This window comes from Dama dama, chromosome 5 (assembly GCF_033118175.1).
Source record: "Dama dama isolate Ldn47 chromosome 5, ASM3311817v1, whole genome shotgun sequence".
NCBI classification, from domain to species: domain Eukaryota; kingdom Metazoa; phylum Chordata; class Mammalia; order Artiodactyla; family Cervidae; genus Dama; species Dama dama.
The window spans coordinates 86,336,444-86,364,193 of record NC_083685.1 but is presented as its reverse complement, the minus strand read 5'-3'; the positions used below and the strand labels follow the sequence as shown (position 1 = coordinate 86,364,193).

General features: G+C 44.5%; 1 protein-coding gene across 1 annotated transcript in view; it reads right to left on the bottom strand.

Moving 5' to 3' along the window:
• ASIC2 (acid sensing ion channel subunit 2) overlaps window positions 1-27,750 on the bottom strand; it is a 1,201,082-nt gene that overhangs the window by 1,120,108 nt on the left and 53,224 nt on the right. The gene's annotated exons all lie outside the window — the stretch shown is intronic.

Below are 27,750 nucleotides of genomic sequence, written 5' to 3'. Positions count from 1 at the left end.
GATCTTTTTTATTTCAAAGCCCATACTATTGACCTCTGGGCTCAGACGCCTTCCCTTTATGGACAGAGCCAGTAGGTCCATGGAAAAGTACTTCTCCATAGGCTGGTGTGATTTACTTACTTAATAAACATTCCTTGGCCAGCTCTTTTGTGCCAGATCATATCCTGAGGTATTACATATATTATGAACCTCCATCCTAGCCTAAACCCTATGAGCAGCCAACTTGCCTCAGCACTTACAGAGCAGGAAACACTGGCTTGTTTCAGAGATGCTATGGCTCAAATTGCTGTAAAAATTTCACAGAAAGATGCGCTGATGGCTCAGCTAAGCAGGAGGTGGCTTCATAGAGGAGGTAGATACTGAACTGAGGAGGGCCACGTGTGTTTGTAAGAGGAGAAGGCAACAGCCTGAGAAAAGTCATGCAGACTCAAGTGAGCTGAAGTGAAGGAATCTATGGGGACCCAGTTGTCAGGATCCAGTGTGGACTATGTGTGTCTCAGGCTTCATCCAGCTCCCAAGACACCCCATGGCTCCGATACAGATAATAGCAAAGTGCCTTCTCCAGATGCCCTGGCTCTGACTTTTATTTCTTCCACTGAATTTGCTGTGTGGCCTTGGGTAAATCACTTGTCCTCTCTGAGGTTCCATTTCTCCCATTATTGCAAGACTCAATTTTTCAAGTCCTTTTCAGGTTGCCAAAGGCTTTATTTAAATAAAATATTACACTGAACTTCAATACATAGAATAATTTTTAAAATCTAGTTGTTCTGGCTGATTAGAGTAGGGGGTCAGAGAAAATGTAGGGTTGATCACCATTAAACCCTCCCAACTCCTGGCAGTACTCAGGACACCGTAAAGCTAAGTCAACTCTAGCCCACCCATTCTAGTCCCTATTACCATGGGACATCCATTTCTCTCCACTCAGCCACACAGTCCGTCTTGTTATTCCCGAATATGCCAGTCACACGTCTTCCTCTGAGCCCTTGCAGTGGCTGTTTTCTAGTTCTCTTCCTCCAGACACCCTTACCTCCAAGTCTTTGCTCAAATGCCATCTTCTCAATGCGATCTAATGTGCCCCCGCTACTTTGAAATTACCAACCCACCCTGCACACTGATACTTCCAACCCTTCTCCCTGTATCCACCTTTCATGGCGTATTTTGCATATGACCAGTCTCTCTCAGGATAGGGAAGCTTCCTGAAAGCAGAGGTCTCTGTCTGTTGTGTTCATTGACGCATCCCAAGGACCAGAGCTTCAGAACACGGAGGCCCTCAATATGGATTCTTGCAGTGAAAGCAGGAGCTTGAAGAGCACTGAGTATTTATAAGTTGCCTTCCCATGCCTTTGCTTCCATCGCCCCCACCCCATCCATGCACTTTGTCAGGAGCAGAGACAGAGCCAAAGGCACCAAACCAGCTCATCCATCCGAGTCCCAGAGGCCAAGGGCAAACCCACTTGCTTTTATCCCATGCCATCACCATCCTTGAAATACTACAGAGTGGGAGAAGAGGCCTGGAGAGGGCCCTCTCCATACGAGGGTTGCCTGAGAAGGGGGGAGGGCGGAGGAGGAGAGAGCAGGTGGCAACTATTACAGGCAGCCCAGCCAGAATCTAGAGTCTGAGCTGCTTTCGTCATCCACAGCACCTCACTGAACCCTAAACATGAACAGGACAAGGTTCACCCAGTCAGCACCCGCTATGAGCAATTCTAGAGCCTGGCATTGTCCACAGGCTGTGTCGTTGGCCCTCCTGACTATGTGGGGATAGTTAAGGGGCTGAACCCCAGTCGCCAAGTAAGCTGATGGAGATGGCTCAGCTAGTAAGAGAAAGGCTGGAATTCAGATCCGAGCCACCAGGCTCCAGAGCCTGGCTCTCTCCCTCTATCAGTGCTATTCAGCACATGCACAACTTAGAAAGAGCTGAGTACTTCTCAGGGCACAGGGAGGAAGCCAGGGAATCCACTGGATGACACTTTGCTTTCTCTGCCTCGACCCTCGCCTGGAGCCACAAGACCCGAGTCTGCAGTCGGGGCACCTCGGGCCCCGGGCAGCTCTCCTGTGATCCAGCCCCGGAGGGAGGCAGCCTGTGCTCGTTCATGTTCCTTGTGCTCAAGTCACCCCCAGAGCCAAGAGGAATGTTTGCCCACGTCATACCCTTCCCTTTAGGCGCCCACGGAGGCTGCGAAGCCTGCGATGCGATGTTTTGTCTGGCTAAGCTTTCGGACTGATTGAAAGTCTTCAGAACCTGCGCTCCTCTTGGCATCGCTCTTCCTGGAAACGGTTGCCATGGAACACACAGAGATGCAGCCTTCACTGTCAGAACTAATGAAAGTCGGAGAGCTATTAGGGGAAGGATTTTTTTTTTTCCTGCGCATAATTCCACTCTTCCAGTGAGGTGTTTGCATTTCGCTTCTGTTTGTGAGATGTTAATTGCATCTTCATTGTAATTCCTTGCCCATTGCCATCACCTCCTATGAGCTCCAGCCCCTGAAGGCTGCCTTTTTGAGATAATGAAGCTAAGTGACCAGGGGGGAGGGCATCTCAGTCTCTCTCTGGAGTGATCTTCCCTAAGCACACATCTGATCAGGCTACCTGGCTGCCCAAAAGCCTTCTGTGGTTCCCAACAGCGACCCAAGGAGGCCGGACTCAAGGACTCACAGAGCCAGATCCTAGCTGCATTTTGGAGCCCAAATCCTTCCTTCCTCCAGGAAGTCTTGGGTCAGTGGTACACAGGGCCAGCTCTGCTCCCTCAGGACACACTCCCACCCTGCCTCTGCTGCCCCACATCTTCTGTCTGGAATGCCTTCCTGGCCCTCTCCATCTTTCAGGGTTCAGCTACATGGGCCACCTTCTCTGTAAAGCTCTCCATTTCTACTGCAGGCAGACCTATGGCTCCTCCCTGCTCCCTGGGTGACACCCCCATGCCATCATCCCATCAGAACCACTGATATTTGTTGCATGCCTATCTTTCTCTCTAGACAGGGGGTTCCTTGAAAGCCAAGCTCTGATACACCCCTAAATTCCTGGAGCCTAGCACTGTGCCTGGTACTTTGTGGATGTCTGTGATGCGGTTGCTAACTTCTTCCCACTCTGCCTGTTTCCATTCATTAGGGGAAGGTGGGCACATCCTAGAAATATACGGTGGATTACTTTGTAGACTAACCCCATCCAGGACTGCCCAACCCACCAGCAAGGCACTGAGAAAGAGAAGCCAGGTCTGGGGCCCTCAGAGCTCCTTCTGGCTGGTATTTATAGCAAGGTAATTAGCTCCTTCTCTAGCCCCCCTGGAGGTGCTGGGAAGCAAGGATGAAGAAAGCAAAGCAACGGGATTGCCACAGAAATGTGGAGAAGGGGCTCTGGAACCAGGGGGAAAGGGAGCCGTCTCCACACACCCCTTCCGTCTGGTACCTCTCACCTGCGAGTAGAGGGGCTCAGTGCTGGGAAGAAGTTCCCAGTGCAGTCTCGGGGCTCCTCCTTCTGTGGACCAAGCAGTCCTCCTCCGCTCCAGACCCGGCTCAGAAGGAGGGATCTGTTCTCAGCCCAGGGAGACCCTGCTTCTGCCAGAGGGTCCTGGGTTAGAGCCCCTCTGGTTGCCACCCCTGTGCTCCCAGAGATGCTCACTCTCGCCCAGTCAATGCAGTTGCCCTGGCTGCCGCCCAGACCCAGGGAGGGCACGAAGCCATTTTTCCTCCCAGGGGCCAGGGGGAGGAGTGAGAGCAGCGAGGCAGGACTCCTTTCACCCCGGGCCCTCAGCACTCACACCTGAACCCTTGCAACCCCCTCCTAGCCGCTCACTCAGTCCTCATGCTCCCAAGCCTTCAGTCCACTCCCCACATTTCTGCCAGAGTGCTATTTCTAACAATGCAATTCTGATCATGTCACTTTCCTGCTCAAAATTCTTCAGCAGGTCCCCACGGTTTTCAGGACAGAAATTCTTACCACTTTGCATGGAATACAGGCTCTGTCATGCTTTGGCTCTCTGGTCACTTTCCATTCCCTCCCCCCCTGCCCCAGTACCCAGCCCATGTAATTTTCATCTCGCTCCTACTGAGCAATGAGTGGATTTTTAAACACTCATTCTCTCTAGCCTCCGTGTCTGCATCCATGTGGTCCCTTCTGCACGGAACGCCACTTCCTACCTCCCTCTCCCTCTTCAAACTTCTCCTCCCCTAACCTTTTAAGTCTCAACTCCAAGACTATCTCTTTGTGAAGGCTTACCAGTCTCCCCAGGTAGACCAGATGCCTCCCCTGTTGCCCCAGGGGGCCTCCTTTCACCCCACTGAAACAATCTCATGGCTAACTAAAATCACTGTTTCCTGTTGGTCTCTCCAACTGTCTGTCCAGGTGAGGAAGGCCTTATTTTATTGATTTTTGTACCCCAATATCTATTACAGAGCTGATGCCCTAATAGGTGCTTTCACAGGTGGGCTCAATGTTGCAAGGCTGGAACTAGGGTGAGGTCAATGAGTCACCTTAGGCACAGAATTTAGAAAGATGCTCCTAGGATTGTGCAAGGCAGGCTGGGCATGGATTGACATATGGGTTTTTCCATGCTTGCTCTTCTGCTTGTCAGGTCACATCCAGGCCTGGGTGGCAGAAAACAGGCCAACCATTTGGAAGACGGGTGGGATAAGCTGCACTTTTCAGAAAAATCCTGATCTCTGACTCCCTACAGAACTGAAAGCATCTTCCCTTCCACCTGAATCCCCAAGGATATCTCTGACTTCTTACATATAGGGCAAGGTAGGGAAAAGTGTGTGTGTGTGTGTGTGTGTGTGTGTGTGTGTGAGTTGCTCAGTCATGTCCAACTCTGGTCTGCCAGGCTCCTCATGGAATTCTCCAGGCAAGAATACTGCACCCAAAGGCACTATCATCAGGCTCTCAGTGTTGATCACACAACCCCAGGGGTGCCATTCACACAGACTGCAATGTCAACTGCGTCCTCAGAGTTACACCATGGTGGCCACGTGCACCGTGGTTCTCTAGCCGTACGCCACAGCAGCCCAGCTTTCCTGGCTCTAAACCCAAAACACTCCCAAAACATCCTCCCCAACAGCCCCAAAGGATGAGAAAGGAGGACGAATCCCACGCTGACAAGGCCCCTCCAGGGCCACAAATGGGCAGCTTCTCTCACTTTCCAACTGGATGATCTTGGCCATGTTATCATTAATCTCTTCCTCTGTGAAAGTGGTGCATTAACAAAGGCATATAGGGAGCCTGGGTACCTTAGGGTTCATCTCCTCCAATCCCTTCCTTTTCCGATAGAGGGACGGAACTACAGTGATGGGAAGAGCACGGTCCAGGATCATCGGATGTGTCAGCAGCAAAGCAGGTCCTCTGTGGCTTGGCAGGGGCTCATTTAGCCCCACAGCTGCTCTCTTTTGGTGACAGCAGGGATGAGGCAGGTCTGGCTGACAGCTTTTATAGGGCTGTTTTCAGGCTCAACCGGAAGGACCACATTATCTGTAGTCCTTGTTCATTGGAGGCCCTCCCATCCCCAAATGAAGCACCTGTCCCTCCTGAAAAGAGCCCCAAATATTCTGTACCTAGGGAAGACTTTGCCTAGTTCCCCTGACCCTGGTGTCATCTACCTGAACAATGGCACAGAACTCAGGGAGAGATGCACCCCCTTCTCGAGCAAATCATCTTTAAATGTGGTCCCGCAATCAACTGCACTAGAGCCCCTTCAAGTGATTGCTAAACATCTAGTTTTCCTTGAAGCACCCCAGTGTTACTACCTTAGAACCCAGGGGTGGGAGATATTTACTGACACAGAATAAAGGTGGAAAACCAACCCTCAGCTCTCACAGGAGGAAGATGGGATCTGTTGGGTAATATGGGTTTACTCAGACACCATGCTGGGCATTATTCATGCCCAAGACACTATCTTGCCACCTCAGATGGACCCCTGACCAGTGATGAGAATGATACTGTATCAAAGTCCTTTCCAAAGGGAGGGACTGTATCATTTAATTCCCCCTGGAGTTCCTACTTGCATCTCTCAAGTCCTAACAGTTCACTCATCAGGATTTGTTGTATCTCTTTCCATCTAAATTTAATTCCTAGTTCTCAAAGGTTCTTGAATCTGAACATTCTGGAATGCATTCTTGGTTCTGTAACCAACCATTATATGACCCATGATGCACTGTTTTATTTCTATCAGCTTCCTTATTCTTCTACATCATTTGGGAATAGGTCCAGGGCAGCTTGCCAGGTGGTGCTAACAGTAAAGAACCTGCCTGCCAATGCAGGAGATGTAAGAGATGCAGGCTTGATCCCTGGGTCGGGAAGATCTGCTGGAGGATGAAATGGCAACCTACTCCAGTATTCTTGCCTGAAGAATCCCATGGACAGAGGAGCCTTGTGAGCTATAGTCCATAGGGTCATGAAGAATCAGACATGACTGAAGTGACCTAGCGTGCACATAAATGCTTATGCATTTATGCCAGGGTAGCAGTGAGTATGAGAAATAATCAGAGGACCTCAATAAATTACTTACCTTCCATATTTAACCCCACTTTCAGAATGGCATGCCCCTGCTTAAGAAACCCTAGTGGCTTTCTGGCCCATGTTTGCTTCTCCATGACCCACACTCTGCATTTCAACCCCTATACCCTGGCTCATGTCTATTCCTGGGCCTTTGCTCAAGGAGTACTCAGTACCTAGAATGTCACTTACCTGCCAACACAAATCCTGCCATATTGAAGGCCATGTTCAAGTTCTTCCCATTGCCTTAGGGAGCCTTCTCAAGGACCAGACCAAGAGAGGCCTTTGCCCCCTCTACTCCCCAAACCCCCTACACTTACCATCTATTCCACCACCCTCAGATGAGAACAACATCAGAATCAGTTATACTGGGGGTCTCAGGGCATGGGGATTTCACATTCAGAATTTTTTTTTTAATGGAGGAACAGCATTGGTCACAAACTTTTATTTTGCCACATGAGGATATAGTTTTAAAGCTTCCCTTCTAAGTTCATCATCACATCATGAAACAAAGATATTTTTACATCAAAATTAAAAGCAATAAGGAAGAAAGTGTTAGTCGCTCAGTCATGTCCAACTCTTTGCGACCCCATGGACTATAGCCCACGTTTCTCTGTCCATGGGATTCTCCAGGCAAGAATACTGGAGTGGGAAGCCATTCCCTTCTCCAGGGGATCTTCCTTGCCCAGGGATTGAACTTCAGTCTCCTGCACTACAGGCAGATTCTTTACCATCTGAGCCACTAGGGAAGACCAATAAAGAAGAAAATCTCACATAAAAGGATGGTCCTTTAAGTGACATGCATGGTCCACATTCTGTTCCTTTTGCTGTGGACTGAGGAAAATGCTGTCACAGACCAGTGTCTGAACAAATGCCAGAGAGTCCCTGATCCAGGGAAGTCACCTGCTTCATGCAGGTATACACCCTGGCAACATATTGGCTGTGTCCTCAATAATTTCCATTTACTGAACACTTGCTATGTACCATGTGCTAAGTACTACATGCATTAGCTCACTAAATCCTTTCCTAGCATCATTTCTGCTACCGGATGAGGCTTAGAAAACTTACATAATCAGCCAGGTCACAGAGCTGGTAAACTGGTTGATCCAGGTGTACCATACAGACAGCTTGACCCCAAACCTATACTCCTTCCTCTATTCCATGCCTTATCTCCTCCAACAGAAAGAATGTTTGAAGACAGAAGTATAAGTGGATATGCTTCTTCTTCCCATAGCCCAAATGGATGCAGACATCCATTCACTTCCCATGGCCCAAATGGACCCATTCATCCATTCAACCAATGAAAGGCCAGCTCTCCACAAGGCACTGTCCTTGGTGCTGGAATACAGTGAAGGGGCAGACACTGTGCATGCCCTCATGGAGGGCACCCTATGACATGTACGGACATGCCAAACACAGGGCAATAATGCACTGCTTTACAAGTAGCTCCTCCACTCAATTCCAAGGGCTCTCTAAAGATCAGGGTGACAGCCAGGTGTGTGTAGATGCTAAAAAGGGCTCAGTAATTATCTGATTCCCTCAAACTGCCTGCCTTTGCGATGGAAATTGACGAGCCAAAGGCTCTTTGCAGACCCTGACAAGCACCTACACTCAAGCTCAACTTGATTTATTGGAAGAAGGAACTGAATTTAAAAGGGACAGATGCAGTATTGATTCTAGACCTTAAAATATGCCTCCCTCGACTCCCTGTTCAGCCCCAGGCCCCTAGCCCCCATTTGCCACGGAGCAGATCACAGCAAACCGCTCTTTTCAATGGCTTGTTTCATCCTGCCGGCTGCACTGTGATCTTACAGCTTTTGAGACCTGCCCTTCCCTTGCTCAGCTGCCCTGTGGCCTCTACCTGCCTTTACCTCACAACTCCAGGGTGATCCGTCCAGATAACCCTCTAATGCTTGGTTCTGGAGAGCCCAGGAGTCATAAGCTGCACCAAGCCATTTCACCCTTGACACCTAGCAGCTCCCAGGTCTGCCCATTCCCACCTGTCCTAGCTCCCCCAGCACAATGTTATTAAGCTCACTAACCTCACACATCAGGCCTCCAACCAGAGCTATGTCACAGCACAGGGCTATGCTTGACAGACCAGCTCCTAGCTGGAAGGGTCTCCACTGAGCCTAACAATGTTTTTCACTAAAGACACTGCTGGTACTTTAGGGGGAACCATTCCTCCTTATGTGGGGCTCTCTTGCCTGTCAAAGAGTCTTAGCATCCAGTGACAATCAAACATGTCCCTATACATTTCCAAATGCCCCCTAGGAGGAAAGCAAGCTGAGAAGCACAGTATCTGTCCTATTTCCAAGGGGAGTGACTTTTCCAAGGTCATTCAAGAAGTCAGCCACAGACCTGGTGTTTTGATGGGTGGGAGGCTATAGTGTATAACATGAAGCACACAGCACTCAGAATCAGGCCTTCTGATAACCATGCCAGTGTGTATGCAGACAAGGAAATACTCAGGAGGGCAGAGTGGTTAAGCTGGGCCCCAACCTGCACTCCCTCCTCTACTCCATGACTTGCCTCCTCCAAAGAAAGAAGGTTTTGAAGGCAGAAGCATAGGGGATACGCTGCTTCTTCTCCCCACAGCCCATACACATAGTATGCAGACACCCATTCATGTATTCAACCCCTGAAGGGCCAGCTCTTTGCAAGGCACTGTCCTTGGTTCTGGAATGCAATGATATGAGGCTAGACATCATGCCTGCCCTCATGGAGGGTACACTATGACATGTATGAACATGCCAAACAGTGAGCAATAAGGCATTGCGTTATTAGTAGCTCCCCCAACCAATTCCAAGGGCTTTCTAAAGATCAAGGTGACAACCAGGTGTGTATAAACATTAAAAAGGGCTCACCTTCCCTCCATTAGGAAAACCTTCATTCACATCTCAATTCAGCTCAAGCTTGGGCGGAGTCTACATTTTGTTTCTTTAGAGAGTGACTCAAACATGAGCAGAAAGGAGTACTGTTGGTGGGCTAAGATAACTCCAAACTCTGCCAACATCCTGCAGAGCCTCAGCGACGTCCTGCTGTCCCCGTGCTCACTCCCCATTCTGACTGCACCTCGGATTCTCAGCCTGAGACAGCAGAGGCTCCCCAAATAGGTGGCTGCCTTGGCCACCCAGACTCTCCCCTATCCAGCTTATTTGGCCACAAGACAGATTTTCCCCAAAGGGAAAAAGTTGGGGGACTTCAGAGTAGCCTAACAGTACCCAGGAGAGCGTAGGGTTTCCCAGGTAAGAACCTGCCTGCCAACGCAAGAGACACAAGAGATGCAGGTTTGATCCCTAGGTCAGGAGGATTCTCCTAGAGGAGGAAATGGCAACCCACTCCCATATTCTTGCCTGGAGAATCCCATGGACAGAGGAGCCTGGCAGGGTACAGTCCATAGGGTCGAAAAGAGTCGGACATGACTGAAACAACTTAGCACGCATGCACTCAGGCAGGCATGAGTCCCAACCATATTTTTCTTTTCCAAAGTCATTGCTTTGCACCAGGGAAGAGCAGAGCAGGAGCTGACCAAGCCAGCGGCTGACCTTTAAGAGCCATCCTGTTTTACATCTCTGAGCAAGGCTTTGAGAAGATCCCCAAGTCTGATGCCTAGCTGACTAGAGGCAGTAAGGGTAGACTGTAGACCCTCCTTTCCTAAACCATGTCATTTGCCTCACTCACTCAGCTTTTTGAAAAAAAAAAATATTATGCAATATTTGAGACACATTTAAAAAAAGCAAAAATAATAATGTGGTGAGCAGCCATGCACCTACCACCCAGATTAGAAAATAAGGCATTGCTGATGCAGCTGAAGCCCCCACCCCCTGACCACATGCCTCTTCATGACCACACCCCTCCCCTCCTCCAGGAATCATCTGAATCTGGAATTTAGACTTCATCATTCCCACGAATGACTTTATACTTTTACTACATGTTTATTTATCCCTGAACAATACACAGAATTGGTATGCATGTTTTCAAACTTTATATAAATGGTATCATCAAGTGAAGTGAAGTCACTCAATCATATCTGACTCTGCAACCCCATGGACTGTAGCCTACCAGGCTCCTCTGTGCATGGAATTTTCCAGGCAAGAGTATTGGAGTGGGTTGCCATTTCCTTCTCCAGGGGATCTTCCCGACCCAGGAATCGGACCTGGGTCCCCCGCATTGCAGGCAGACGCTTTACCGTCTGAGCAACCAGCGAAGCCTGACAAGTATATAAAACAAGTGTACTTTTCTCAGCTTGCTGTTCATTCAGTGTTGTGTTTGCATGATTCATCCATGTTGACATGTGCAGCTCTAGTTGATCACTTTTCTCTGCTGAAACTCTTATTATTTGAGGACCTCACAATGCATTTGCTTAGTCCTGTTAATAGACAGAGGTTTTCCTCATAGTCTCTTTCTTACAAATTGCTACTGTGAACATTTCCTAGCCTGATTCCACACACAAATGAGATGTTGTCATTCACCCTGACCATCACTTTTTCAACTGGTTTTCCCCGTGCCCTACACCCAAGCCACTCTGCTTGGGCTCTGTGATTAGACTCCTGTTATCTGACCAGTTCCTTGTTTCCTGGAACTGGTTTGGGACTTGCCACCTTTACTTTGCCCTTGGGAGCTCTTTTCTCTGTCTTCCATCTTCAGACAGGAAGCACTGGGTAGATGACCTGCCATAAGCCCCACAAAGCCCGGTGAGACTGGTCACAGCTGTGACAGGCTGCACACCATGGACGCACCTCTAACCACTGCACTACACCACACTGGGCATAGGATCCAAGGTGATCCTCGCAACATCCCCATCAGGCTAACGATGATGATGACACCACAAATGAAGTAACCGAGGCAGAAGGCGACAGAGTCAGTGAGGATGCTGCAATTCGAACTCAAGGCGGCCAGTGTGGTTTCAGCATGACTTGGGGTCATAAAGTGATTTCTAAAGGTAACATGCTTTAGTTCAACCTTGCAAATTATTCCCAAAGTCCATGAGGCCATCTGACTGGGAATTGCCTCCACTGAATCCATTTTATCATAAGACATAGGAGAGGAAACCACAATGCCATCAATTCTATGTATGAGTTAATTAATTTAATGAATATTAATTCTCCACCATGTACGGAGTACTGTTCTAGGCTCTACAAATGCAGAGAATGAAAAACCACAGGGTTTCTGCTTTGAGACACTCATGCTGGGAAAGATCTTTGTACAATGCAGAAGATGCAGGTTCAACCCCTGGGTCGGGAAGATCCCCTGGAGAAGGGAATGGCAACTTACTCCAGTATTCTTGCCTGAAGAATCCCATGGATAGAGGAGCTTGGCAGGCTACAGTCCACGTGATCGCAAAGAGTTAGATACAACTCAGTGACTAATACTAGGTTATCCTGGGATAGGAGCTGTTTACTGTTCAATGTAATAATGACTCTGAGGGATTAAGTAAGCACAAGCAGTGATAACAACCAAGAAATTTCCTGGAGGAAAGCACATTGAATTGTTCAAGGTCCTGGGTGGGTGTGGCCTATGTAGCCTCGAATAACTCTTAACTCATGTCCTACTCTGGGTCATCAGTTTCCTCATACGTAAAATGGGATCATAATGCAGAATGATCTCTTGGCTCTTCCAGTCCTATTACCCCCTGGCTCCCGCTCCACAGCTCTTTCCATTGGCAGTAGCAAACCGTGGGTGCCATGGGGGAGGCCATCAGGAGACAAGGGTTAAGGTGTGGCCAGGTGGCCAGAGCTCTGGAGCCCCAGGGGCACAGTGGACAAGACCAGCTTGGACCAAGCGATTCCATGCTGTCAGTCTTTGCAGCATGAATCCACTCTCCTCTTGGCCTCTTTGCAGGCACCTGGGGTTTAAAGCTGGCAGCGCCATCAAAGACGGGCTGGTGGCTGCATTATAAAAGGGTTGTATTCCCTCTTGTTGATAAATAAATCCTTTTTCTTTTAAATAGCCAAGCTGGCGGGTTTCATTGTAAGTGGTTTGCTCTCAGCAGAGAGCTGGGACTGGCAACACCACATCCTTCATCTCTGCAATATTAATTAGCTTTCCACGATGCTGTATTTTAATCATGAAAAAATGAGAACGGTGGGAACCCCATCAAAGGAAGAGTTAGGGAGAAGGAGGGCAAACAAGACACGGAATTAGAAAAGAAGTGAAGATGTGCAGGGGAAGCAGTTAGAGATGGGGATGGGTTCGTGAGAGGAAAAGCATCAGTTGGGAGGTGAGGAAGGACTCTTCATAAACATCTACTATGTGCTGCGAATGGTATTAGGTTCGTTGCCTGCACTGTTTCAGTCCACCCTGGAACCAACCTACATTTACATTCCTTATTTTATAGATGAGAAAATTGAAGCTCAGAAAAATCAGGTACCTTAAGGTCAAAAAAGAAATAATGCACGGAAGATCCAGGGTTTGAACCTGAGATGTTTTTACTCCATGCCTAAACCTCATTCAGCTCCATCCATCTAACTTTTCCCCAAATATTTATCCAGCAATTATTGTGCCTGGGCATAATAGTAGGCACGTGCAGCCTCCCTAGAAAAACACACAAGAAAGATGCTTGGCTAAATCTTCATGAAAATGGTGCCAGCAAATTCATGTTTTGGAAAGATCCCCCGGAGACCAGTGGAAAGACTGGATTTCAAAAGAACAGGACTGCTGCATAGAGTAGGTAGCTCAGCTGGGTGTGTTCAGTGGTGACCTAGATGGGTGGGATGGAGGGCAGGTGGGAGAGAGGGCCAAGAGGGAGGGAGTACATGTATACATGTGACTAACTTGCTTTGTTGTACAACATAGTAAAGCAACTATTTGTTGCTGCTGTTGCTTAGTCACTAAGTCCTGTCCCACTCTTTTGTGACTCCACGGACTGTAGCCCACTAGGCTCCTCTGTCCATGGGATTTCCCAGGCAATAAAACTGGAGTGGGTCACCATTTCCTTCTCCAGGGGATTTTTCCAACCCAGGGATCGAACTCGTGTCTCTTGCATCGCAGGTAGATTCTTCACTGCTGTGCCACTGGGGAAGCCACACAATAAGGTATAAATGAACCTCTCATAGTATCGCCACCTAGTTCAGGAGAGATGACCCTGAAATTGCTGCTGAGAGTTTTCTCCTTGTCAGTGGGACCTATCTGGACTCTGGCTCATGAGATGTTACCCTGCTTATCAGGGCTCATGTTTGAACACTGATTTCTCACTGCACATGTCCCATTTTGCATGGGGACAGGGTAGGTGATATGGGGAATAAAGAAAGGTCAGAAGTCCACAGGACACAGCTACACGTCACCAGGGTCTCCTTTCAACAACAGTAGTAATAATAGTGATGGTGTTAAGAATGACAGCTATAGTGAATGAGCTTTTCTTAGATATTAATTAGTGCCTACACATTTCAACTCATCACATTCTCCAAACTGTCTTAGAAGGTGGGTACTGGGATGAATGCCATTTTACCAAGGTTCAGACAAGTTAAAGAGCTCAGGTATTGAACCCACATCTCCTGCCTTGCAGGCAGATTATTACTAAGTCACCAGGTAAGTCCAAAAAAAAAAACAACTATACTCCTTTAAAAAAAAAAAAAAAAAAGAACACATTACAAAAAGGAGCAGGACTGTTACAGCTGCCCGGATGAGAGATCAGGGTGGCCTTGGTTGGGGCAGTGGTTGTCAAGATGCAGAGGAATAACCACAGACCTCATGCAAGCTCTCTACATTCAACTTCTCTTGGCAGCTCACACAGGATGAGACCAGTTGAAATGGGAATTGTAAACCCCTCTTAGGATCCAGAAGAAGAATTTTAGAGAAACCAATGTGGAAGAAGATGAGGTCAATATTTTATGCTGCTTTGTTACTAGGCAATCCATAAACACATATTGAGACTTTAGGCTATGCCAAGCAGTCTTTGAGACACTATAAGGACGTCTTTGCCCTCAGAAAGCTTCCAGTCTGGTTAGAAAAGGAGGGCATACTTTCCTCAGGTCACTTAGCAATACACATCAGAAAGGCACAGACACAGTGGGATGCAGGCGGAGTAGGCTGAGTTGGCATGATTGGGGGTGGAGGGGAGGGAAGCAGGAAATGATTATTTACTAGAAAATTCTGTGTTATGGATTGAATTGTGTTTCCCAAACAGATGGGTTGGAGTCCTGACCTCCGGTTAACCCAGAATGAACTTATTTAGAAATAGGGTCATTGCTGATGTGATTAGTTAAGCTAAAGCAAGGTCAAACTGGAGTAGGGTGGCCCCCTAGCTCAACAGGACTAATGTTCCTGTAAGAGAGAGAAGATGGCCAGATAAAGATAAAGCAGAGATTTGGAGGTGTGCTATCAGATGCCAAGAAACATCTGGGGCTACTGGAAGGCAGGAGAGACAATGAAGGATCCTCCACTAGAGGCTTTGGAGGGAACACGGCCCTGCCAACACCTTAACGTCTGACTTCTGGCCTCTAGAGCTATGAAAGAATACGCTTCTGTCATGTTAAGCCACCCAGTTTGTTAAAACCGACTAAACGTGTAGCTCACTTTATCCTCCCCTGCAGACTGCAGTGGGTGGGCACTCCCAGTTCCATGGTAGAGGTCAGAAAACTGAAGCCCCGGGATTCTCACACACAGATGACCCCACTAATATGTGATGGCTCTGTGCTCAGCGATCCACTCTAGAGATGGTTCTGGAGGTGAACTTGAAAGGATACGTAGGAAAGAGAAGTTACGGGATCTGATCATGTGGAGCGCATGAGAGCTTTCCCCCCCATGACATCATGCATTGCTTTAGTCCCCAAGAGAAATGAGTGCTTCCTGGGTGTCAGGCACAGGTTCAAAGCTAAAGAAAAATTGTGGTTGAATGAGACGTGGTTGCCCTTGAGGAACTCACAGTCCAGCGAGGGAGAAAGATATGTGAGCAGACACAATGAGGTGAGGTGAGCAGCGAGTCCACTGGGGAACAAAGAACAGGGAGCACCGCCCCCAGGTACTTCCTGTTTCCCTCACCGAGAGGCCTTGATGGCAAGGCACCTCCTGACTCTACAACAGCTTGCAGAAGAAGGAAAGCTGGATCACGGGAAATGAGCACATCATGGTTCAGACATCAACAGTATAAATCCCAATTCAAGAGAACAACAGCAATGATAAAATGCAGGGAAAACGTGTCTTAGAATTAAGGAAATGCTCTCACTTTGCCCAGAGTTGATGTGGAAGATTTCCTAAAGATCATGGCACTTGAGCTGAACCTGAAGGACAAGGGGAAAATGTGTCAAGGGGAAGATCTTGGGAGACAAACTGCTCCCAGCTGGTGATGTTTTTTTCCCCTAAGAGTCCCTCAAACAAACACCAGCTCCACAAAAGCAGGATTCAGGTTGCTTTGATGGCTGCTCTGTTCACAACATCTAGAAGAAAACATAGTAGGTGCTCAATGTGCAGAAGATGTAACAAGCCCATCAGGATGAGGCTCCACATACTGTATGTATGTGTTAGTCACTCAGTCGTGTCCAGCTCTTTGTGACTCCGTGGACTGTAGCCCGCCAGGCTCCTCTGTCCACGGGATTCTCCGGGCAAGAATACTGGAATGGGTACCCATTCCCTTCTCCAGGAGATCCTCCCAACCCAGGGATCAAACCTGAATCTTCTGCCCTGCAGGCAGATTCTTTACCATCTGAGCCACCAGGGAAGCCCAAGACTGTATGTAGATGCCTCTACATGTTCCTGGAAGTCTGGCCTCTATCAGTCGAGTGCTGAGTTCTTTGTGAAACCTACCCATTGCCCCATCCTGGGTTCTTTCTCAGGAAGACAGAGAGTTGGGTACAACAAGTTTTCCAAGGCCTCTCAGTGGGCTGGAGAAGATGACAAATGAGTGGTATCCACATCTACTGTGTGATACCATGGCTCTGATGGGGAAGGAAGAGCAGGCAAGCCTGATGGAGGAAGTGACACTAAGCTGAGATTTAGAGGATGAGCAGGAGATTAGCCTGGCAGAGCAGGGATGATCATGTGATGGAAAGAACAGCAGCTCCAGCCAAAAAGGAGCTTGTCATCTCCGGGGACTGCAAACAGTTTAATGTGACCTGGAGTGCAGACCTGGATGTAGGATGCATGGGAGATCTGGCTGGTGGAGGGACACGGGGGCCAAATCACACAGGTAAGCCTTTGACAGACCTGGATTATGTTTGATGGGAGAACCATTTAATGGATTCAAGTTCCCAGATATTTGCTATCCGCTTTGCATGGCTCCTCTGACTGGACCACATTTTCTCACCCTCAGAACGGGGAACACAGTCATCACAGGGCCATCGAAGGGCGAATTCAAAACCAGGGCAGGGAAAGGGAGAAGACACGCATAACATTACCTTAATTTAACGTTCTTCTTTTTATCAATCGGTGATTAATAGGTATTACATTTCCCCCCCATCCATTCTCAAGAGAGGTGTTATAATAACATGTCAGGGAGGTGTGGATAAGAGGCATTATGGAGCCTGGTTTATAATGCAGTTTGGAACAGATGCTAACGTCCCGATTATGCATTCCAGCATCATTTATACTCAGCTCCGTGGTGTGGTAAGTCTCCTGGCATCATAATTCTCCAAAGCAGTTGCTATTAATCACTCATTCATTATTAAAACACATTGTATTCATTCTGCTTGACAACGGGTGCAGGGAGGGCTCTGTTTTTTCCAAAGCGGTTATCTCCAGACTTGTCAAATTATCTCCAGTCTCAGCCCAGAGGAGCTCCAGTCCTCCAGGATGGCTGAGAGTTCTGCAGAGACATCTCACCACGGACGGGAATTTGGGACTCAGAAGAGACATATCCAATCCAAGGGATACACATCCGCAAGAGGGCACAAGGCTCCCAGAAACCAAGACCATCTCTCATCCTGAGTGCCTCCTCTGCCCACATCTCCCTCTAAGTTGAAAGCTCCGTTTCCCTGAAGGAGAACTCTGCTGGGCTCTTTTATATCCATGGGTTTCTCAGCATCACCTGGGAGCCAGGGTTCTGCCTCCAAACTCACTTGATCATAAGAAGACATTGGGGTCATAGTCAAATACAAAGGGAACTCTGCTTAACACACTGTGGCAACCTGAATGGGAAGAAGTCCAAAAGGGAGGGAATGTATGTATATGTGCGGCTGATTCGTTTTGCTGTACGGGAGAAACTAACAACACTAAAGCAATTATAGGGGCTTTCCCTGGAAGCTCAGTTGGTAAAGAATCCGCCTGCAATGCAGGAGACCCTGATTCCATTCCTGGGTCAGGAAGATCCGCTGGAGAAGGGATAGGCTACCCACTCCAGTATTCTTAGGCTTCCCCTGTGGCTCAGCCGGTAAAGAATCCACCTGCAATGCGGGACACCTGGGTTTGATCCCTGGTTTGGGAAGATCCCCTGGAGAAGGGAAAGGCTACCCACTCCAGTATTCTGGTCTGGAGAATTCCATGGACTGTATGGTCCATGGGGTCTCAAAGAGTCAGACACAACTGAGCAACTTTCACCTTCACTTTCACTTTTCAAAGCAATTATGCATGCTGTGCGTGCTAAGCCATTTCAGTCGTGTCCAACTGTTTGCGACCCTATAGACCACAGTCAGCCAGGCTCCTCTGTCCATGGGATTCTCCAGAGAAGAATACTAGAGTGGATTGTCATGCCCTCCTCCGGGGGATCTTCCTGACCCAGGGATCGAACTTGCATTCTCTTACTTCTGCATTGGGAGGGGGTTCTTTACCACTAGCACCACCTGAGAAGCCCTATACTCCAATAAAAATTAATTAAAAAACACAAGGGCTCTGGGTCAGGTCCCTTGTCTTCTACCACTAGCTGTATGATCTTAGATAAGAAATCTAACATTTTTGTCCCTCTGTGTCATCAGCTGTACAATGGAGTTGTAATAATAGGACCAATCTCATAGAATTGCTGTCAGGATTAATGAATTAATTTTAACAAAGCCCTTAAAAGATGTCTGAAACATCATTCACATCGGACCTTGTTATGATTTATTAAGACAATCCTAACATTTCCAAAATGTCCCACACAGCCTCTTATGGTGGGGGGCGGGGAGTGTGGAGGAACCATCCATTCATTCATTCCATAAAGAGCGGATGAGCATCCCAAATGTGCCAGGCATCATTTTACGTACCAGACACACAGAGTCCTATAAGGCAAGACCCCTCCTTCAAGGAGCCTGCAAGCTAGTGAGGCAGCTGCACTTAGAACGTAGAGGTCTGAAAGCCCCTCCAGCTTTTCCCTGAAGCCTCAGCATTTAGTTGCACCCTACCTAGAAGGTGAGCAGGGCAGAGATTATTATATCTTTCACAGTAGCAAACACTCCATGCTCCCCTCTGGGTGTTAGAATAGTGGCTAAAGTTCTTGAAGGTTCCCACACTTTGAATGAAGTATTTCAGTCTAAAAATGTACAGAGGAAAAATAAATAAATAAATAAAAATAAAATAAAAATAAAAATGTACAGAGGATAACTTAATGAATAAATAGAATATTATAAAGGCCTCTGAATTCTTCTTTTTGTGCCATCCAGTGATAACCACCAGTCTCAAATCAGGTATTAGGATTTCCATGCTTTTTAAAAGCATTTACCATAAAAGTGCAAACCTATAAACAGTGTATGTTTCTGTTTATATGTTTTCAAAATTGACATAAATGATACCACATTGTACATCTTCTGCAGCTTGGTTTTTTAAGGAAAGCATTTTGTCATGGAAAAGTTCAAATATAAGTAAACAGAATAGTATAACGAGAATGAATAAACTATAAGGACCTACTGTATAGCAGAGGGAACTATACTCCATATCCTGTGATAAACCATCATGAAAAAGAATGCATATATAACTGAATATAAGCTGCATGGCAAAAATTAACACAACATTGTAAAAAAAAGAAAACTATACTTCAATAAAAAATAAAGTAGCCTGGGTACCTATTACCCAGGTTTCCTAGGTGGCTCAGTGGTAAAGAATCCACCTGCAACACAGGAGACACAAGAGACGCAGGTTCTATCCCTGAGTCAGGAAGATCCCCTGGAAAAGGAAATGGCAACCCACTCCAGTATTCTTGCCTGGGAAATCCCATGGACAGAGGAGCTTGACAGGCTACAGGCCATGGGCTTGTTAAAGAGTGGGACACTACTGAGTGACTGCATATACAGCACCCACTACCCAGCTCCAATGATCAACATCTAATTTTTTTTTTTTTTGGGGGGGGCAGTCATGCCAGGACTTCATTATGGGATGTAGGATCTTTAGTTTCAGTATAAAAAATAAAGGATCTAATTCCCAGACCAGGGATCAAATCCAGGCCCCCTGCACTGGGAGCACGCAATCTTTTCTTTTTCCTTTTTTAACTTTGTATTTTTTTATTTCAGAGAAAAGTTCTGGCAGAAATATTTTTTTAAAAAAAGACAAATTTTTCTACCGCTGCAAGGGAACAAGTGGAACTTGCACTCTAAACAATTAGTTTCCACTGAGCCTCGCCCTCAAGAAGCTTAGTAACATTTTACTGTGGATGCATTTACATCAACTGGTACCATTTTCAATTAGTTAATTTTCACACTAAATTTTTTAATGATTTTTGTAATTATCTAAACAATGCTTCACAAACCTTGAAGTTGATTCAAATGACAGAGACACTAGGTTACACTTAGGTGAAATAATTGCTGTATTAAAACAGAGTTCTCAGTTTTCCCCCTTGTCTCTGCTTCCTCACTTTTTATTCTATTTTATAATTTTATTTCATCTATTTTTGGCTGTGCTGGATTTTCTGCATTGCTGCGCGGGATGTTCTCTAGTTGTGTCGAGCAGAGGCTTCTCTCTAGTTGTGCCCGGGCTTCTGGTTTTGATGACTTCTCTTGTTGTGGACAGCAGACTGTAGGGCTTCAGGAGTCGCAGCACACAGCCGTGGCTCTAGAACACAGGCTGCTTTTGTGGTTTGCAGCCTGCGAGCATGCAATCTTAACCACTGGACCAGCAAGGAAGTTCTTACCTGGTTATTCTTCATGCACCTGTACTGACATCAATTCTACCTCAGTCTCACTCAATTATACTTTACAATCCTGTTTTAAAATAAATTTTACATACATTTGAATGCATAATCTTAACTGTACACATTTCAAAAATAGATCCACCATGTATCACTATTTCTATCAAGACAGAGAACACTCTCATCTCTTACAAAAAATACCCTCCTTTCCCCAAAGTCTTTTTCTCTTCCACCATCCTGCCCCCTAGAAAACCAACTGTTTTGACTTTAGATTGCTACGGCCTGTTCTGTACTTGCATATAAATAGGCTCAGAGAGTCTACAGTCATTTGTATCCTTTCAGGGGAAAGAAGCATCACATTTCTGAGATTCATCCACATTGTTTCATACATCGAAAGATGGCTTCACCTTATTGAGAAGAGTATTCCACGGTACAAATATAGCATGATTTGTTGATTCATTCTCCTGGTCATGAACATATGGGCTGCTTCCAATTCTTGGCTACTGTGAATAAAGTTGCTAAGAACACTTTTATATTACCTTTTTGTGGTTATTTGTTTGAATGTCTCTTGGATGAAGAAGTGGAATTGCTGAGTCAGAGAGTAGTTGCAGTTTTCTTTTTTAAAAAATATTTTATTGAAGTACAGTTGATTTACAGTGTTAATTTCTCCCATACAGCAAAGTGATTCATAGAGGAATATGGTCTATCACATGATGGTTTATCACAGGATACTGAATATAGTTCCCTGTGCTATACAGTAGGACCTTATTGCTTATATATCCTATATGAACTAGTTTGCATCTGCTCCTCCCAAACTCACAATCCTTCCCTCCCTTAGCAATCACAAGTCTTTTCTCTATATCGATGAGTTTATTTCTGTTTTGTAGATATGTTCATACTGTGTCATACTTTAGATCCCACATATAAGTGATACTATATGGCATCTGTCTTTCTCTTTCTGACTTATCTTCACTTGGTATGAGCATCTCTAGGTCCATCCACATTGCTGCGAATGGCAGTATTTCACTCTTTTTTAGGAGGTTGTTTCAACTGTTTGAAAAATTACCAATCTTTTTTCCAAGATGGCCATGACATTGGACTCCCTTTCCAGTGACGTGAGAGCATTCCGGTTGCCCCAACAGCCTGACCAACCCCTGTTGTCAAGCATGTTTCACTGTTCAAGATTGTTGCTTCTTCTTATTGAGTTGTTGTTTTATCATTTTTATTTTATTTTTTAATTGGATGATGATTGCTTTACAATATTGTGTTGGTTCCTGTCGCACAACAACATGAATTAGCCCTAAGTGTACATAAGTCCTCTCCCCCTTGACCCTCCTTCCCATCCCTCACCCCATGCCACCCCTCTAGGTTGTTCCAAAGCACCAGGTTGAGCTCCCTGTGTTATAAAGCAACTTCCCACTATCTATTTTACACGTGGTAGTGTATAGTCCTTTTTATATTCTGAATAGAAGCTCTTTGTCAGAAATATGTTTTGGAAAATTTTCTCCAAGTCTATCTGTTCATTTTTATAATGATATATTCCATTGAGCAGAGTTCTTGTTTGCTTTTTTTTTTTTTTTTTAATTGGTAATGTTTTCTGAATTTTGTCTTAGAAATCTTTGTTTACCTTTTGGATCTTTTCTTAAAAATAACAATTTTATTTATTTATTTGTTCTTTTTTGGCACGGCCTTGTAGTACGCAGGATCTTAGTGCCCTGATCAAGGATCAAACCCGAACACCTAGAAGTGGAATTGTGGAGCCTTAACCACTACACTGCCAAGGAAGTCCCCCTAAATTTTGTAATTTTAAATTCTACACTTAGGTCTAAGATCCATGAAATATTATGGTGTGAGGTAGGGGACTGAGCTTATTTTTTCACCATACAGATACCCTGTGATTTTAGCACCATTTGTTGAAAATGCTTTCCTTCCTCCCTTGAATTACTTTATTGCTTTTGTGAAAAATTAATTAACCATATACATATATGTCTATGTATTGTCTCACAGGCTGCATTAATCCATGTGCCTATCCTTATACTGATAACAAACTGTTATCAAGCTGTGTTAATGACTGTAGCTTTATATTAAGTCCTGAAGGCAAGCAGTGTGTTTTCCAGCTTTGTTCCTTTTTAAGGGTGTTATTATTTGGCTATTCAAGATCATTTGCATATCCATATAATTTTAGAATTAGCTTATCTACTTCTATTTTTAAAAAGCCTTTTGGAATTGTGATTTGAATTACACTGAACTGCAGATCACATCTTGACAACACTGGATTTTCCACTCATACAAATATAGTATATCCTCCCATTTTTAACATCTTTTAAATTTTTTCTTAGCAATATCAAATAATTTTTAGAAAGGATTCACATATCTTCTCTTCAGTGCATTGCTAACTATAATTTTTAAGATATCATGAAAAAATGATTTATTTCCCAATTCTTTTTCTGCCAATATATAGATAAATAATTGACTTTTGTTTATGTATTATGTATCCTGAAATATGGGGCTTCCCCAATGGCTCAGTGGTAAAGAATCTGCCTGTAATGCAGGAGACACAGGAGCTGCGGGTTTGATCCCTGGGTCAGGAAGATCTCCTGGAGAAGGAAACAGCAACCCACTCCAGTATTCTTGCCTAGGAAAGCCCAAGGACAGAGGAGCCTGGTGGGCTACAGTCTAAAGGGTCACAAAATGTCAGACACAACTGAATGACTAAGCACATTGAGCACATCCTGAAATACTGGTAAATCCATTTAAATAGTTCTAGGCGCTTTCTTCATTAATGCCTTAAGGTGTTCTTTAAAAATATTATGGTGTCTGTGAGTCTGAATTCTTTAAAATAAGTAATTAAATATAATTTTTGTTTATAATTATGGATAGTATAAAATTGTCCCTTTTGAATCTTTACACTTTTTAATTCATCTTGTATCATTGAACAGACTAGAACTTCCATACAACACTGAATAGAAGGTTCAACATTCGTGCCTTTTTATCTGATCTTAGGGGGAAAACACTCAGTGCTTCATCATTAAGTATTAACTGTAGGTATTTTGTAGATGCCCTTTATCAGATTGAGTATTCTGGTTTGCTAGATGATATCTATTCTAGTCTGCTTGCTGAGAATCTTTGTCATGAGTGAAAGTTGGACCTGGTTAAATGCTTTTTCTCCTCATTCATGGTTTTCTACTTTATTTTTCATTTAGCAGATTACATCGATTAATTTTTGAGTGTTGAATCAAACCTGTATTTCTAGAATAAACTTTGATCATGATAAGTATACTTTTTATATATTTCTGAAGATGTGTCAATATTTTGTTAAAGATTTTTGCATCTGCGTTAGAATGCTTTCTAATATTGTCCTTGTCTTGATTTGATAGAAGGTTTTAACTCATAAAATGGTTAATGCACGTTTTTTCTTCCTCCTTTTTCTGAGTCTGTGTATTTCTCTCAAATGACTGATAGAATTCACCTGTGAAACCATGGCATTCCAGAGTTTGTTAGCAGATTTTATAGGTACAGAGCCATTCAGAATTCTCTTATCATCTTGTGTCAGATTTGTTTTGTTGGTCAGTTGGTCAGTTGAGTTTTTCACGGCATTTGCCCATTTTGTCTGACTTGTAGAATTTGTTGGCATAATGGTCTTCATAATATTTCCTTTCTACCCTTTTAAGGTCTGTAGGACCTATAGTGGCAGTGATTCAATTCCTGTTAAATGAAATCATTGATAATTTTTGTTTCCTTTCTGTGTTCCTTTTGCATTTCCTAGTCTTGTTAAGAATTTATAAAATTTATTAATCTTTAAAAATTTTTGACTTTGCCAATTTTATTTCTTGATTTTTTGTTATTTCTTTGATTTCTGCTCTCATCTGTGCTACTACTTCCACCCACTTTAATTTGTTTGTCTTTCTGACCTCCTATGATGGGAATTCAGATCATTAATTGTTATTCCTTTCTTCATAAGACAAACATTCAAAGCTACCATTTGGTCCTCTAAACATTGGCTTAGCTGCATCTCTCACATATTTATTTGGATATTAATTAATAAACACTAACAAAGAGTTATACAAATAAAATAGTACAAAGAGCACCAGTATAATATCTTTTATACAGATTCACTTAATATTTCTCTCCATTTGCTTGGCATGTGTGTGTGTATAATTATTTTCTGAAACATCTGAGAGTAATTTACAAACATCTTAGACCTTTACCTTTAAGTACTTACATGTGTATTTCCAGGAGTAGGAATGGTTTCTTCTATAACCACTGCAATTAGCAAACTCACACATTTATATTTATGTTCTACTTTTAACTAATATACCAGTCATATTCCAAATGTGTCAGTTTACCAAAAAGGTCCTTAATAGCATCTCTGTCTCCTCCAGTACAAGATTTTATCTTGCTGTCAAGGTTTTTTAGCCTTAGCTAATCTGGAATGTTTTCACAAGCTTTCTTTGTATTTCTGCATAGAAATCTACCTATTTGGGGATGTGTGAGATTTCCTGGTGATTAGATTAAGGCCATACACTCTTAGGACAGCACCTCTGGAGAAACACAGTGTCCGTCTCTTCCTTAGTAGTGATGTTAAATTTGATCATTCAGTCAAGGTGCTGCCAATTTTTTTCAGAATACACTTATCAGTTTTTCTCCTTTTAACTAGTTATCAGTATGTAGGAAAAACACTTAAAAATCATGTCAATATCTTGCTCTCAGCAAAACCTCCTCCTGGATTTAGTATCTGCTGGTGATTCTTCTACGACCCATGTTTACCACGGTGATTGCAAAATAATGACTCCAAGCGCTAGCTTCAGCCCTTAGCACTGTAGTAGAAACTAGAGCTTCCTTTCACCTGGATTCACGTGTGTGCGTATATATGTTCATCAATGTATTGGATCTACTTATCTACTTATTATCTATCTATTACGAATGTGGATTCATGATTCCCTACTTTCGCAGGGCTCGTCACTCATTACCCTTTGTAATTATTTTGGTGCTCATGCGTGCTTGCTTATGTGCATGACTGCTCAATCGCTTCAAGCGTCTGACTCTTTGTGACCCCATGGACTGTACCTCACCAGGCTCCTTTGTCCATGGATTTTCTAAGCAATAATACTGGAGGGGGTTGCCATTTCCTCCTCCAGGGGAATCTTCCTGACCCAGGAATGGAATCTGAATCTCCAATGTTCCCTGCATTGGCAGACAGATTCTTTATCACTGTGCCACCTAGGAAGCCCATTTTTGTGCTCATGTTGTCTCAGATTTGATCAATGGGCGCTCCTCAAAGCTTGCTCCAGTTCATTCAGTTTCTCCACTGGGTCATATACCATTGTGGTGAATATACCAAAACTATTTTTGCATCCTATTGTCAGTCGCCATTAGGCTGTTCATGCATTCACATATGTATGAGCACTGCCATCATATGAATTCCCATGCATATCTCCTATGAACACATATGTTCCAAGACAGAGCTAAGCCTAAAAACTCTGGTTCTTAGGATATGAGAATCACCTTTCTTGATCACAACTATTTTGACCATAACTATTTGAACATAACTTTCTTGATCATAACTATTCACTAACATAACAAAATAAGTAATTTTGCCAATTTACACTTTCATCAACAGTGAATGAGTTTATACAAACATCCTTCCCAACACTTGGTAATGTTACACAAACTCACACACACAAACACACAGCACATTTGTCATTTAACAGGTTTTAAACAGAAACTCATCACTGTATAAATCTACATCTTTTCAGATGTGCATGGGCCACTAAGCCTTCCTCTTGGGAACTTTAGACATTCATCTACTTTACTCTCATTTTTTAAGTTGAAAAATGAAAACTCTGATGCATTAAGTGACATGCCCTAGATCACAGAGCTGTCATGAATTAGACATGAATCCAGGCATGCTAACACCAAAAAAAAAAAAAAAGCAAAATTTCTATCCATCTAACCATTCTGACACTGTGTAGATTTATGACTAAGAGGATGTGTCAGTTTACATGGTGTGTGTACAAAATGGGTGGGATAGTTTTTTTTTTTTTTTTTAATTAACATTTTGGTTTGAGGTCTTCAAAGCTATTCTGAGATAAATATAACCTTCAAGGTAAATCACCAACAATGTACCTTTTACCCCCAATCTTTTTCTGAGTAAAATTAAACTAAAATGAATGAAAATCCCCACAACCTTGGAGAGACGTCCTAAGGAGACAGTCCTCCACAGCAGTGCTTATTTTTCAGTGTGGGTTTATAGCCTGAACAAATGAGCATGGCATCAAGTCAGCCTCAGCAGCCTTTCTTTGTCTCTCTCTCTCCAGCATTCTGTGTGAGACACTGCCCCCAATTATGAGAGGCCCCAGAGCACTGGCCCAATTCAAGGCCAGGAACCACTCAAGGAAAGCTGCATCCTCCGGTTACCCCGGAAAACCACGGCTCCTCCTGGCCTGTGGCTTTCTCGGCTCTGCTTGCCCACTACCCTCATGCCTGCCTGCTCGCCCAGCCTCACCACCCTCTCTGCCTGGGGATCCCTCATTAGCCTGGGATTAGCAGCTGTGGCCACAGCAGGGTGGGCAAAGCCCTGTGCCCTGGGCTGTGGCCGCAGAGAACTATCTGGGGAGGGAGGGCTCAGCTGTCCGAGGGCCAGGCACATGTCAAATCCAATTTGGGAGAGGATCTTGTTAAGCTTCCTTATCTGAGGACAAGCACGCCTTTAAAAAAAAAAAAAAATCATCAGTTAAGAATATTTTGCAATGTCTACCAGGCACCCTTGCTCAGGTCAGATAATGTTTCCTGTCAAGAATATATTGTTTCCCATCAGTCACTTGGTTCAAGGGGATTTGATTAGTCATGGAGGACTTACATATAAGCCTTGCTGGTCACTAATTAGTCTTTGACCTTCAAAAGCTTTGGGGCTTATTTCTGTGATTGCAGAGTCCAGCATCTCCACAAGTAAAGGGCACAGAGCTGGGTTTAATTTTAATTTTTTAAAATTTTTGTTTTGTATTAGAGTATAGCCAATTAATATTGGCTGTGAGAGTTTCTCTGTGAGAGTTCCCGGTGAACAGTGAAGGGACTCAGCCAATCGTTAAGTTACAATGAGTTAAATTCTACGGTACAGTAGAGTGATTCAGTTATACATGTACACACATTCTTTTTTATATTCTTTTCTGTTATGATTTATCAAAGGATATTGAATATAGCCCCCTATGCTATACCGTAGAAACTTGTTTTTTTTTAATTCATTTTTAATTGAAGGATAACGGCCTCACAGTATTGAGTCAGTTTCTGCAAAACACCAACAT